The sequence below is a fragment of the Melozone crissalis genome, unplaced genomic scaffold (assembly GCF_028551555.1).
Source record: "Melozone crissalis strain CALT ecotype California unplaced genomic scaffold, PUWL_Pcris_2 ptg000086l_1, whole genome shotgun sequence".
In the NCBI taxonomy this organism is placed as follows: domain Eukaryota; kingdom Metazoa; phylum Chordata; class Aves; order Passeriformes; family Passerellidae; genus Melozone; species Melozone crissalis.
The window spans coordinates 2271572-2284998 of NW_026535863.1; positions in this window are offsets into that span (position 1 = coordinate 2271572).

The window sequence follows — 13427 nt, forward strand, 5'->3', positions numbered from 1 at the left end:
CAACAAACCCGGTTTTAGCATCATCCTCATCCCCAAAGACAAACTAAACTTCCCCCCTGTCACCACCATCCAAAAAATACCCACCAAAAAAGAGAAAAACACCATCTGACTGTCCCAAACCCACCCACCAAACTCTCCTTCTAAACTTCCCCCGGCCACGATGGGAGCTGAGCCCAAAAGGGGAGCAACAAAACCGATTTTAGCATCGTCCTCATCTCCAAGGACTAACAAAACTTCCCCCCCCGGTCACCACCATTCAAAAAATAAAAAAAAAAATTAAAAAAAAACCAAAAAAAACAAAAAAACCCCCACCATCTGACTGCCCCAAACCCACCCACCAAACTCTGCTCTCCTCTACCCCCAAACTACCCGACGGCAGCTGAGCCCAAGAGGGAAGCAACAAACCCGGTTTTGGCATCGTCCTCATCCTCCTCGGGCGTGCGGGGTGCCCGTGCTCCCATGGCCGCCTCCCCCCGGCCGGGGCTGCCCCTCCGCCCGTGCCGGAGCTCGGGGATGCTCCAGCCTCGCCTCTCCTGCGGGGCAGCGCGGGGATGCTCCAGCCTCTCCTGCGGAAAGGCGATGCCGGTGCCCACGTGAGCCCGGTGGGACTCCTTGCCCTCGTTCTCCTTGTGCCTGAAATGGGTTTTTGTGCTCCCTCGCTGGTCCTGCCCGGCAGCAGCAGCGGCAGCCGGGGCTCCAGTGTGTCTCTTTCATCTCTACAAAGGGGTTTGAGGCCTCTGCTTTCCCTGTGAGGAGCAGGGTGGAGCAGAGGAAGAGGAGGTGATGCCCAGATGTGACCCTGTCTGTGCCCTCTGAGCAGGGATGCTCTGCACAGGCAGCAGGACAGGGCTCACAGGGACCTGGTTTTTGCATGCACAGAGAGGAAATCTAGAAAAGCAGGAGCCTGCAGTGCTCCACGGAGAGAAAATCTAGAAAAGCAGGAGCCTGCAGGTCTCCACGGAGAGAAAATCTGGAAAAGCAGGCGCCTGCAGTGCTCCCAGTGCCAGCACAGACTCACACCGAGCACCAGGCAGGTGGAGGCACCCCCAGAGACCCTCCAGGCTTTTGTCCAGGCACTTCTAAACCCGGGCCTGGCTTTTCTCTGGGACACAGGAAAATCCTCTGTTTCCAGAGCTGTGGTTGCCAGCACTGAGCTCCCAAACTGCTGAAGCTCCAGGAGCTGGAGCTGCCTCCCCAGGGCTTTCCCCATCCTGTTTTTCTGTGGCCAGCGGGAGTTGTTCACCTATGAGACCCTCTGGGGGTGTTATATCCCCATGGACAGCTCCAGGTCCTGGCTGTGCCTTGCTCTGAGCCCAGAGCAGCTCTCAGCAGGTGCTGGGCAGAGCTCTGAATGTGGCCACAACCCCTCTGTTATTCCAATGATCCATTGGGACTGTGAGCATCATCCCCCACCCCATGTGAGGCAGCCCAGCTGCTGTTCCAAACCCCTGCCTGTTTTCCAGCAGGATTTAATGAAACCACAACAATTTCCCTTTCCATGTGTTCCCCCAGCTCTGCCTTCCTTCCCTGCCCCAAAACTCCCCAAGCAAAGCAAAAACATCACCCTGGAAAGGGATTGGACACACAGGGATGGGGGAGCACAGCCAGGGCATTTCCTGACTGACCTCCAAAAGTCATCTGCATCCTGAATCCTCCTGCCAGCATCTTGGGATGCAGAGATTTCCCTCAAGCTTTATTCCAGCCTCTGTAATTGGGGCAGGTTCCCATGCTGTGCTGCTGAACTGGGATAGGAAAATATTGAGATCAGCCTGCACTGAGCCCTTGCAGAGGCACTGGGGTGTGCAAAGTTGGGGTCCCGAGGAAATAAACCCAAGGAATAAAAGGAATCCTGCAAAAACAGGTTTGGAAAATGCCCCCAAATGTGGGAAAATGATCTCAAAAAAAAAAAAGAAAAAAAAAAGCAAAAATCCTCCCCATGGGTTGCTCTTCCCCAGGCTCCTTTCAGGAGGATGGAGCTGATTTTGCCTCAGAGCAGTTTCCCAATCTCCTTCCCGTGACCTTCACAAACAGAGGCACTGGGATGGGCTGGGCTGGCCCCCACTGCTCAGCCAGGCCAAAGGCACAGCTGCATCCCAGGAGCTGAATCCCACCTCGGGATGCAATGAGAGAGCAGTCACAGGGCACAGACACAGAGCCTGGCCTATCAAAGCTGCAGTTTTAACCCATTTTGGGGTTGGAGCAGCTCAGCCCAGGAACCCCATCCTATCTCTCTGAGAATCAGCAAGATAATAATTTTTTCCCCTATTAAAAATGTGGCTTTATTTAGTAGAGGCTTTGTTTGGCTTGAATTTCTGCAGCCTCTAGAGCCTGTGAAACTCATCACACGTGGGACGCAAATCAGTTCTTACTGAGTAATCCCAGAGTGGTGCTCAGCTGGACCTGGACCCAGCACCACCCAAGCAAAGCCTCTGATCCCTCTGAGCTCTGCCACCCATCCCTGACCCCAGGGACAGATTTTCCACGGACTTTTGCAGTTATTTGGAGGATGGAAATGTTGGTAGAGCAAGCAGTGAGCACTGAGCCAGCACCAGGACTGGCTCCTGCACTGACCCACAGCACTAGGGAGGATGTCCTAAACCAGACCCTCAGAAAATCAGGTTATTCCTCACCACTAAGTACCAACTGTACCAAATCCATGGAGCCAGCAGCAGTTTTGAGCCAATATTCCCTCCCTACACCCAGCTCTATGTCACTGGGGATTCCCACATTCCCTCACCTAAAACGTCCCTCTTATTCCCAAGCCAACCTAAAAAGAGACATCCCATTAACTATTATTATTACTATTATAACGATTACTATTACTATTATTATTACTATCATTATTACTATTATTATTGCAGCCTGAACCTGACATTATCTTTCCTGCACCTCATCCCCTCCCAGTTTAATTCATCCACACGCAATGGATGCTCCCAACACTGTTTTGGGATTTAAGCGACTCCCTGGCAGCCATGGATTTCAGCCTGTCAGAAATCCTGGTGAATTATTTCACTCCAAGTCCTCACAGTTTAATTGGAGCAGGCTGAAGGCAACCAATATTTCCTCTGAATGTTCGATGCCCTCGCTGTTCTTGCACACATTCCCATAAAGCAGATTGCAGCAGCTGAGGATTTTCTAATGGAAGCCTTGCAAAACATTCAAAGCCATTAAAAAAGATCACAGCCAAAGGTAACCACTTTATTTAAGTCCTGGAAGAGAAAGAGAGGCTGTAAATGCTCAAAGCACAGAGTGTCTCTGTCTGGGGTCGGGCACAGACCCAAGAGCAGCCAATATTCCTGTATCAGCACAAGTTGGTCTAAAACCACGAACCCAGCACCAATTTAGCTGGAGATAAAATGGAAACCTTTTCAACCAGGTGATTCTTCCACATCCTACTGTCAATAAGCTAAAATAAATGGCTTAATATAGGTGGGAGCTTTCCCAGCTGGGTGTTGGGCTCAGGTTCATTTCCATGATATCATCAGTGGTGTCTACAAGCTCAGAAAACACAATAAAAACCATCACTCACCTGCAGCCCAGCTTACAGCCCTTCCTCGGGGAAGAGGAGGATCCCAGGGGTTCTGGACATGGCAGGTCCCTGCACGTCTCTGTCACACAGGTAAGGATTAGGGTTTGTCTCAGGAAAGACTCAGATTCGGAAATCCTACACCCCAGTGAAACCCTACCTTGCCTCGCTGCCCTTGGATTTAAAGGAAACACAGGGAGAAATGTGGAGCTGCAAACAGGGCTGGGGAGCAGCTTCACACAGGGGGAACTCAGCCCCCAAAATGCCCCAAAACACCCCAAACCTCCAGCTGCCACCCCAAAGGGAGGACTTTGACCGTGGAGGAACTAATGAGCTAAAAATGGGAATGAAAAACTTTTACATTAAATACATTACCTTGAGGAATGCAGATTACTGTGGAAGACAGTCCAAGTCTGAGTAACCAGACTGGTGTTTAACGTGTTTAACATGTTAAAAGTTAAGAATAACCAGACTGGTGTTTAACATGTTTACAACACTTTCTTACCACTTTGGGTTCCACAGAGATGCAGCCATCCAAGGTCCAGTTTCAGAAGAATCACATGCTGGATTGCGGCCTCAGGGTCTGACTTTCCTCATTTATGTTGCAAGCTGGAGATAGAACTGATAGGGACTGTAATTCTTACTGATTAATCAACATAATTAATAAACCAGTTTAATTAACAAATAATATTAATTTGTTAATTAATAAAGTTAATTATATAATATATATTAATAATATACATTTATATTATATATAAATAGAATATATATTATAGCATATATTAAATTTATATTATATTATGTTATATTATATTATATTATATTATATTATATTAATAATTAACTAATAATAACTAATAATTAATCAACATAATTAATAAACCAGCTTAATTAACTAATAGACAGTTGTGTTCAATTTACATCATTTCACTTGCAATTACACACAGCTACAAAGCTACCATTTACCAATGCTAAATCCTATTAATTACACATAACCACTACTGAAATCTTATTAATTACGCATAACTACTACTGAAATCCTAATAATTACACATAACTACTACCGAAATCCTATTAATTACACATAACTACTACTGAAATCACCTTTCCTCCCCACAGCATTGAACATTAAGGTGCAAGTTTATCCCTCTTGGCTCTGCCCCCTCTACACCAATCCTTTCCACAGTAGGCCTGGCTGGCAGGTCAGGGAGTTGTCCCAAGGGTTCCTTTTGGCACCCTGGACCATCCATTGACCTCCCAGAGCCCAACTCCTGGGCTGAGTTCCCCCAGGGATCCGTTCAGAACCTGGGGACAGATTTATCCCATGGCTGCTCCATGGACAGGACTCCCATGGAGGGAGGGAGTCCCCTGGCATCGAGGGATTTCCCCCTTGTCTGTTTTAAGATCAACATTTACATTTTAAGACCAACATTTACATTTTAAGACCGAATGCCACCCAAGTGTCCAGGAGCTCTTCCCCGCCCAGGTGCGGGCTGTAGTCCAGGCCCTGGGTCCCACCAGGGCATGCCAAGGCCTCAGTGGGGGCTGCATGGCTTTGGGATCTGGCCTTGACCTTTTCCCTGTGCAAAGCTTTAGGGCCATGAGGCCAAAACTTTGGGGACTGGTTGACTTGAGACCTGTCTGTGTCTCAAAGAGGCTCTGGGAGATTTTCAGGGGATTTCCAAGAGCCCCCCACACCGTGGGGAACAGAAAAAGGGATCCTGAATGGAGCTCTGAGCACCTCACACTGAAGGGAACAGGAAAAGGGGCCCCACATCAGCTCTGAGCACCCCAATCTATTTGGAACAGGAAAATGGGCCCTGCATTGAGCTCTGAGCCCCCACCACTGTGTGGAACAGGAAAAGGGGCCTTGCATTGAGTTCTGAGCACCCCACACTGCAGGGAACAGGAAAAGGGGCCCCACACCAGCTCTGAGCCCCATGCAGAGCTGGGGAAAAGGTGACAAAAATCCCAAGGGTGCAGAAGGGTTTTCCCTTTAGCCAAGACCCACCTCATTCCCTGAGCACTTCTTGGTGCTGTAGGAGATTTTGGCTGCTCTGGTGGCTCCTTCCAAGCCTGTGGTGTGGTGTCCTGGTCAGCTTTATCCCAGGGATATGTGGGATGTGTTAAAGCCATCTTTTCCTGGGTAAGAGGATGTGTTAAACCCCCTTCCTTGAGGGAAGAAGGTACAGGCTGATGTCACAGACATCTTTTATGGAAAATCCTTTCTTGGGATTTTTCCTCCTGAGAAGCTGGGAGGTCTCAGGAACAAAATATAAACAATTATTATCTGCTGCTGTGGAATGCAACAGGTGGATCTTTAATTGGTCCATGTTTGTTGTTTCTAATTAATGGCCAATCACAGTGAGCTGGCTTGGACTCTGTCCGAGCCACAAGCCTTTGTCATCATTCTTTCTTTTTCTATTCTTAGCCAGCCTTCTGATGAAATGCTTTCTTCTATTCTTTTAGTATAGTTTTAATATAATATATATCATAAAATAATAAATCAGCCTTGTGAGACATGGAGTCAGATCCTCGTCTCTTCCCTCATCCTTGGACCCCTGTGAACACGGTCACAGGCCGAGGCTGCAGCGTGGCCAGGAGCTTGCAGAGCAGCATGGATGGGCCTGTCCCACCTCTCCTTGCCCCACTGAGCTGACCCACACCTTGGTGCTCAGTCTCACATCCAACCCCACAGAAATCAGGGCCAGGAAAGCTCCATGCCTTGGCCACTGGGCTTTAACCCAGCTCAGGAGGAATCCCCAAAATCCAAGTTCATCCTTCAAGCCCCAGGCCGGGCTGAGCAGGCCCAGCACCCTCGGAGGTGGCACTGCCCTGGGTATTTCCCAGAGGTTCCTGTTACACTGCAGCCATGGGAATCTCATTAATTACTGGTTCTGCTGAATGGTGGTAACGAAGGCCCAGGACACATCAAGAATCATGTTCGCATGGCAAAGTGGCACAGGAGCACCCCCGGAGGGTGATGCTCCACAGAAAGGCCTGAAGTTGTTACAAGGACGTCAGGAGACTTGATACAAAGGGCTGCCTTATGAATAGCTAATGGGGGAATAAATTATGCACCCACTCGGCTGGATTGGGTTTCTCCCTCCTCACTGCACCCTGACACCCCCATCAGCCCCCTGCTCTCTGCTTTCTGTCCCACCTGTTTCTTTCTTCCCCTTATTTTTGCACTTGGCAGGATTTTTAATGTGTTAACCCATCACCAAAAGCTTCAAAGCCGAGTCCAGCCTGTCCCAGGGTGATGCCAGAGCAGGACCAGGCACCACGCTGATCCCTCTCTGGGGAAGGTTGGATGCTTCTCCTATCCCAGCTGGGCTTCTCCTGCTCCCAGAGACCCCTTGATGCCCTGGAAACCTGAAAGAGAAGCTCCAAACAGCAAAACAAAAGCTTCCCAGGGTGGCTTTCTGCAGGATGTGCTGTGCCCTGCCTGCCATCTGCCCAAGCTGCCCGTGGCAAGGGCGGCCAGGCAGCAGCAGCTCCGCACTGGCCAAGCTCCAGCAGCTCCTGGGCAGGAGAGGGACGAGTGTATGAGCATGAATGAGAGATACAGGACTCCAGGCAGCTCTTCAAAATGCAGTTTATTACATCTAAGACGTTACAGCAGTCCAGGGTTGTGGGCGACAGAGCCTGTGCCTACAGCTGTCAGCTCCAGCTGCAGGCAGGCCTGGAATCCTGCATCCCTAACTCAGGTTCTTACTAATGGTGCTCCACATTGGGCACCACTGTAAGAGCCTGAATGAGAGATGTGGGATTCCAGGGGCTCTCTAAAATGCAGTTTATTCCATCCAAGAGGTTACAGCAGTCCAGGGTCACGGGTGACAGAGCTGTGCTACAGCTGTCAGCTCCAGCTGCAGACAGGCCTGGAGACCCTTTGGTTTTGGTTACAATGCATTCTATACTTTTCTTTTGGTTACAATGCATTATATGCTTTTCTTTGCTGAGCATCTTAACACAGCAGAACCAATCTATACCTTAACTATTATCTATAGCCTATCATAACTACTGTAATTACCGTATTCATGTTACTGTTCTCCAATCACTAAAAGTTAGCACATTACAGTTTAAGCTAGAAGTTGTTTTTCAGTTTTCTTGCAGTGGAAAGTTCTGAGACCTTTCTTCTACTTGCAGCATTTGCTGACTTGTTTGCCTGTGCTATCTTTCTGCTTAGTAAAAACATCTTGTTTAAAGTAAGTTTATCCTTTCCTCTAAATCACAAAAACCCCTTCTACACTAACACACCATTTGCCTCTTCAGTTATCCAGTGAGACTGGCTCAGCAATTCTTTTCTTCTATATCAAAACTTGCTTCCATCTCTATTCCTTCATCAGACTCTACATTCACAAATCTTTCTGCTAAGCATCTGTGAGACTTTCTTGTCAAACTTTCATCCTTCCCAACAGATGGGAAAGCTGGGAGAGGCCATGGAGAGGGAGAAAAACGGGGTATTGGGGGACATCGGGTTCCCAACAGCCCCAAAGCCCAGACTAGGAGAAGGAAAAGCTGAGATTAACTCCTAAAAGGAGGTTTGGAATTGTCCCTGTCCCCTGCGTGACTCCGCTGCCGCCGCAGCGCTGTGCTCGGGGCAGGCACGGATGTATCCTGTCAGTGCATTTCCATCCAGATAACACAGCAGCTGCTGGGGCTGCTGCCGGGCAGGGAGTGCCACCCGCTCCTATTTCAGCTGGGACAGCAATTCCCCTCTCCCTTCCCGAGCTTTGTTTCCCTCTGGGCTCCGGGATGCACCTGACGCTGCGCTCCTTCCCGGTGGATGCTCCAAACCCGGCGGGGAGCGCACTGCAGCGTGCCAGAGGGAGCCAAGGGCTGTGCGAGCGTGTGTTTAGTCAAATGAGAGTGTGTTTGGTTAAATGAGAGTGTGTTTGGTTAAATTTCTCTGATCTCACCTTCCCTGAGCCCCCAGGCTGGCTCCCGGCAGCCAGGAGCACCAAAAGTGCGGAATGCTCGCACGGGGAACCCGCGCTCCTGCTTGGGGATTTTGGGCAGGTCCGGGCACAGCCACCTCCCCAAAGCACTGAGGAGGTGAAGAGCATCACCAGGAGCAGCATCCCAGTCCCTGGCCCAACTTTTTAAGCGGAGGACAATCGTCCTTTTCCCCAGCACTCCCCTGTAGGAGCGTCGGGGGGCAGGAATCGGGACGGATGGAGATGAAAGATCTCTGCAGCCAGGGCTGGGAACCTGTGGGTTATTGCAAAGGGCCTGGGTGCAGGGCCCTGCTGGGAGCTGCCAGCCACAGCTGGAGCAGGCCTGAGAGAAGAGAGGAGCAGAGAGGATGAGAGGGTGAGAGCATAGAAGGGTAAGAGAGTAAAAGGGTAAGAGAGCGCAAAGTTCCCGTTACAACACAATAAATCATCTTCTATGCTGAATATTCTAATTCTCACCAGCCAATCTTGTACAAGGTACAAATCCTATAGCATTTCCATACAGCCTATAGGAATCATTACATTACCATACTCTGTTACATTTTAAACCCTAAAAACTCCTCTTTGGGCCCTTCTGCCAAGCTGTAGGGTCTGCTCTGACCCTTGGGCCTGTCTGCAAGCAGAGGGTGTTGTTCCATCCAAAGGGGATCACCTTCAGCTGGCCACACCATTGTTTTCCAGTTGTTCAGTAACTGAGGGATCTCAAAGCTTGCTTTCATTTCAATCTCGCTTATAGTTTCCATATTCTCAAAATCCTTTGCCAGACAATCATGTTTACAAGGCTTTCCCGTCTCATCTTCCCCAATATTCCCTCCTTCTCTAATCTCCATCATCACTTTCTCTGCCCGCTCTGATTTCACGGGCCGGGCTATGCAATCCCTCGTGCCTGGGTGGGCCTGGCAATCTGATCGCCACCCCCCCCATCAGAGTGTCTGCAAACAGCGTCACCGATCTCCGGACCCCGCTCCGACCCCGCTCAGCCCCAGCTCCCGGCGCTCAGTGTCCGCCTCGCTGCGGCTCCAGCTCCGGGCTGGCTCCTGTTCCATCCCTGTCACCTTCCGGGCGGGTTTGGATAACCCCAGCCCGCGTCACAGCAGCTCCTGGTCACCAAAATCGGGCTATTCTGTATCGGTAATAGGAAACTCCCAGCGTTTCTCGTGTCTGCTCCTTCCCTGGGGACAGCAGCCTCTCACCCCAGGATGGGGATGACACCACAGCTCCAGCCCTCATTTAATCCCCACAACATTCTCCTCCTTGGGGAGGAAGGGGAGGTGCTGTTTGTCCAGCCAAATGATGTGGTGTTGGGAAAGATGAGACAGGAAAGTCTTATAAATATGATTGCCTGGCAAAAGATTTTGAGAATACGGAAACTATAAGTGAGATTGAAATGAAAGCAAGCTTTGAGATACCTCAGTTACTGAACAACAGGAAAATAATGGTGTGGCCAGCTGAAGGTGATCCCCTTTTGATGGAACAACACCCTCTGCTTGCAGACAGGCCCAAGGGTCAGAGTAGACCCTACAGCTTGGCAGAAGGGGCCCAAAGAGGAGTTTTTAGGGTTCAAAATGTAACACAGTGTGGTAATGTAATGATTCTTATATGCTGTATAGAAATGCTGTAAGATTTGTATCTTGTACTGGATTGGATAGTGAGAATCAGAATATTCAGCACAGAAGATGATTTATTGTGTTGTAATGGGAACCTTGCTCTCTTAGCTCTTGGCTCTTACCTTTTACTCTCTCACCCTCCCATCCTCTCTCCCCCTCTCTTCTCTCAGTCCTGCTCCAGCTGTGGCTGGCAGCTCCCAGCAGGGCCCTGCACCCAGGCCCTTTGCAATAACCCACAGGTTCCCAGCCCTGGCTGCAGAGATCTCCCATCTCCATCCATCCCCACCATCCTACCCCTAACGCTCCTACAATGTGGAATCACAGAATAATTTGGGTTGGGAGGAACCTTAAAGTGCATCTCCAGTCCGCTGCCATGTGCAGGGACACGTCCCACTGTCCCAGCTGCTCCAAGCCCTGTCCAGCCTGGCTTGGACACTTCCAGGGATGGGGCAACCACAGCTGCTCTGGGCTGGAGCAAAGGAGAGGGAAATGGTTTCTTTTCAGATAATCAGCAAAAAGTCACAGATGGAAAATAAAATGCTGGAGCAAGTTGGTGATTAAATGTTTTCTCTTTGGTGCCCCTGAAAGTCAAGATGGAGGAACAATGAGGAAAATGGGAAATGGGGATTTGTGCTGCATCCTTTCCTCTCCCTGCACGTGCTGGGGTCAGGCAGGAGGAAGGTGAGGAGGAGGAGGAGGTTCTGGGGCCCTCACTGGAATCAGCATCACGAGAGGGGAAAATTCCCTGAGCCAACATCCATCAGGAATATCCTGAGTGGATATTCCTGCTCTGTGGAGTCACAAGGCCAAGCATGGCATCACCTCATCATCCCAAAACCCTGTCCAAAGTGGGGTTACAGGTGGGGAAACTGAGGCACAAGAAGGCTGAGCTGCCAAACACCCCCTCCCATGGGGCAGCTCTGCTCCCTTTGCTCCTCTTCCCATGCACAGCCTGAGGGAGCAGTTCTGCCTGTCCAGGGTTTTCCAGCTGAGTCTCCAGATCAGGTCCCTGCAGCAGCTGCAGCCTGGTAACATCCCTGAGTGTTTGCTGGTGCCTCCAAAGCAGCAGCTTCTGTCTGCTCTGTGCTTACTGGGTCTTGTTGGCCACGGGTGACTCTGAAAAAATGACCAAGGAAATTAAAGTCACTGTCAGTAATCTTAAATTCACCTTGCAGGGGAATTTGTGCCCCTCCTGGAGAAGATTTAGTGGACCGTAAACTGAAAAAAAAAAATCACAAAATTGTCAGTACAGGGAATGAAATCCAACAGTGCCGCTGTCTGGGGGAGGGAAGCACAGCAGCTTCATCCAGGAGGGTTTGCACAGCTCTCAACTGTTGTAGTTGAGATGGAGATAATACAAAACAACAAATACAAATACAATACAACAATACAACAATACAAAGCAACACTCCATTTTCAGAAGGCTTCAAACCTGTTCTTATTCCAGCATGAATGCTTTTTATACATTCTTACAAAACTCCTAAGTTTACATTTTACTCATTGATCAGGAGAGACAAAGTGCTCATTGGAGCAGGCACTTGCAGGTTTCTCTCATTTCTCCTTCTTTGTTTCTTGGTTTCTATGTCAATGACCTTGGTGGAAAATTCTTTCAGGGATAAACACGGATCCTTTTATCAAACTTCTCTGTGGCTCACAGGAGTTGCTGTAAAACCTCTCCCACACCCCACAATAATGATTTAATCTCACCAGCAGTGGGGACAGCCCAAGGTACACCCTGTGCTCCCCAGGACCTGCACTCTCAGAGTCTCTGTGGTCAGGATGACCCTGAGACGTGTCAGAGTCTCTTCTCCCAGCCTGGCAGCTGAAGAAGGAGTCGGGATTTTTCTGTTCTGGATTTCAAGGTTGTTTATTTGCTGTTATCTATAACATTCTCTCTCTGACCTGCTGAGATCTGTCCAGCAGGTTGGTTTGTGGCACACTGACCACCCTCAGGATGGCGTTAACTTTTTATGCTCAAAACTACCTGTACTTTATTTACAATAATTTTCCAACACCTATCACTTATGTTAGGCAGTGTGTTTCTACTCTAAACCAATCCAAAAGTGCCAACATCCCAGCAGAAAATGGAAGCGAAGAAGAAGAAGAAGAAGAAGAAGAAGAAGAAGAAGAAGAAGAAGAAGAAGAAGAAGAAGAAGGACAAGGCACGCCGCAATCCCTCCACCTTGGCTTCTGAACTCCCATTCTAAAAACCCAAAATTCTACTTTTCTATCTTGTAACCAACCAACTATCATTCTACTTAAACTTTAGTGGCTTGTGAATCCTCATATAAGGTTGGTAATTGTTTTTTCCATGGGTTAAAATTGAAGGCACAGGTGGTTTTGACTCCTTGTCAAGGTCTCTGAGCCCCCTGTCAGGGTCTCGAGTCCTCCAGGGCAGCCAGAGGAATTTCCTGGGTTCCAGCACAGAACCCCAAGCCCAGGGTGCTGCTGATGAGGGAGTGGGGCCTCCCCACCCCACTCTCTGCAAGGATGGAACACAGAAAATTCACCCCAAAAAGGCTCCTGGAGATCTTGGCTGTGATATCACAGCTCCAGCCAGAAGAGGACAGTGGTGCCTGTGTTTTATTTAGGGCTGCACCACGAGGGGTTGAAAGGCTCCAGCTCCCTTTTTTTGCTGTTCAAATCCCCCTTCCCAACACACAGCTGGGCTCTGAGGGGGTCCAGGCTGTTCCCAGTGAAAAAAACCCTCCAGGTCTGGGTGCAGAGGGGCTCAAGGGGACATCAGCTGCAGCAGGGCTTGGTTCTGGCTCCTGGGAGGGAGCAGGGAGATATTGCAGCAAAGATTGAACCTGAGGATGCAGAGAATTCGGCTTTTTGGGGAAGATTTTTGCCTCAGATAAATTAGGAGTTACTGGGCTGATGGGAAAAGTGAGGAGGGAGCTGCTTCAGCTGTGCCATCTCTCTCAGGGGAAGAGATAAATAATGTGACAGAAATGTCCCTCTTGTGGGCAGAGACAAAAGAGAATGGGAACACCTACCTGTCAATGTGAGTCTCAATATGACACTTACCTGCACACTGATGTGGAGATAAATATCATATAACTGCGCAGGAACAGGTGTTCAAGCTGTTCCCTGCGGCTCAGCAGATTTTCCTAACCCCAAAATTAACCCCAAAGAGGAGAGCTGCCCCTGGCAGAGGGGCTGGCCCAGGCTGCAGGGGTAATTTCTTGCTTGGAATTTAAAAAATGAGGATTAAAGTGAAAGCAGAGCTGGAAACCTTTCAGGCCCAAACCATGCTCCTGCTCTGCGGAGGAAGGCAAGGGTGGAAACACAGGGAGAGACCCTTCTGCTGCCAAAAATCACCACATGTAGGGA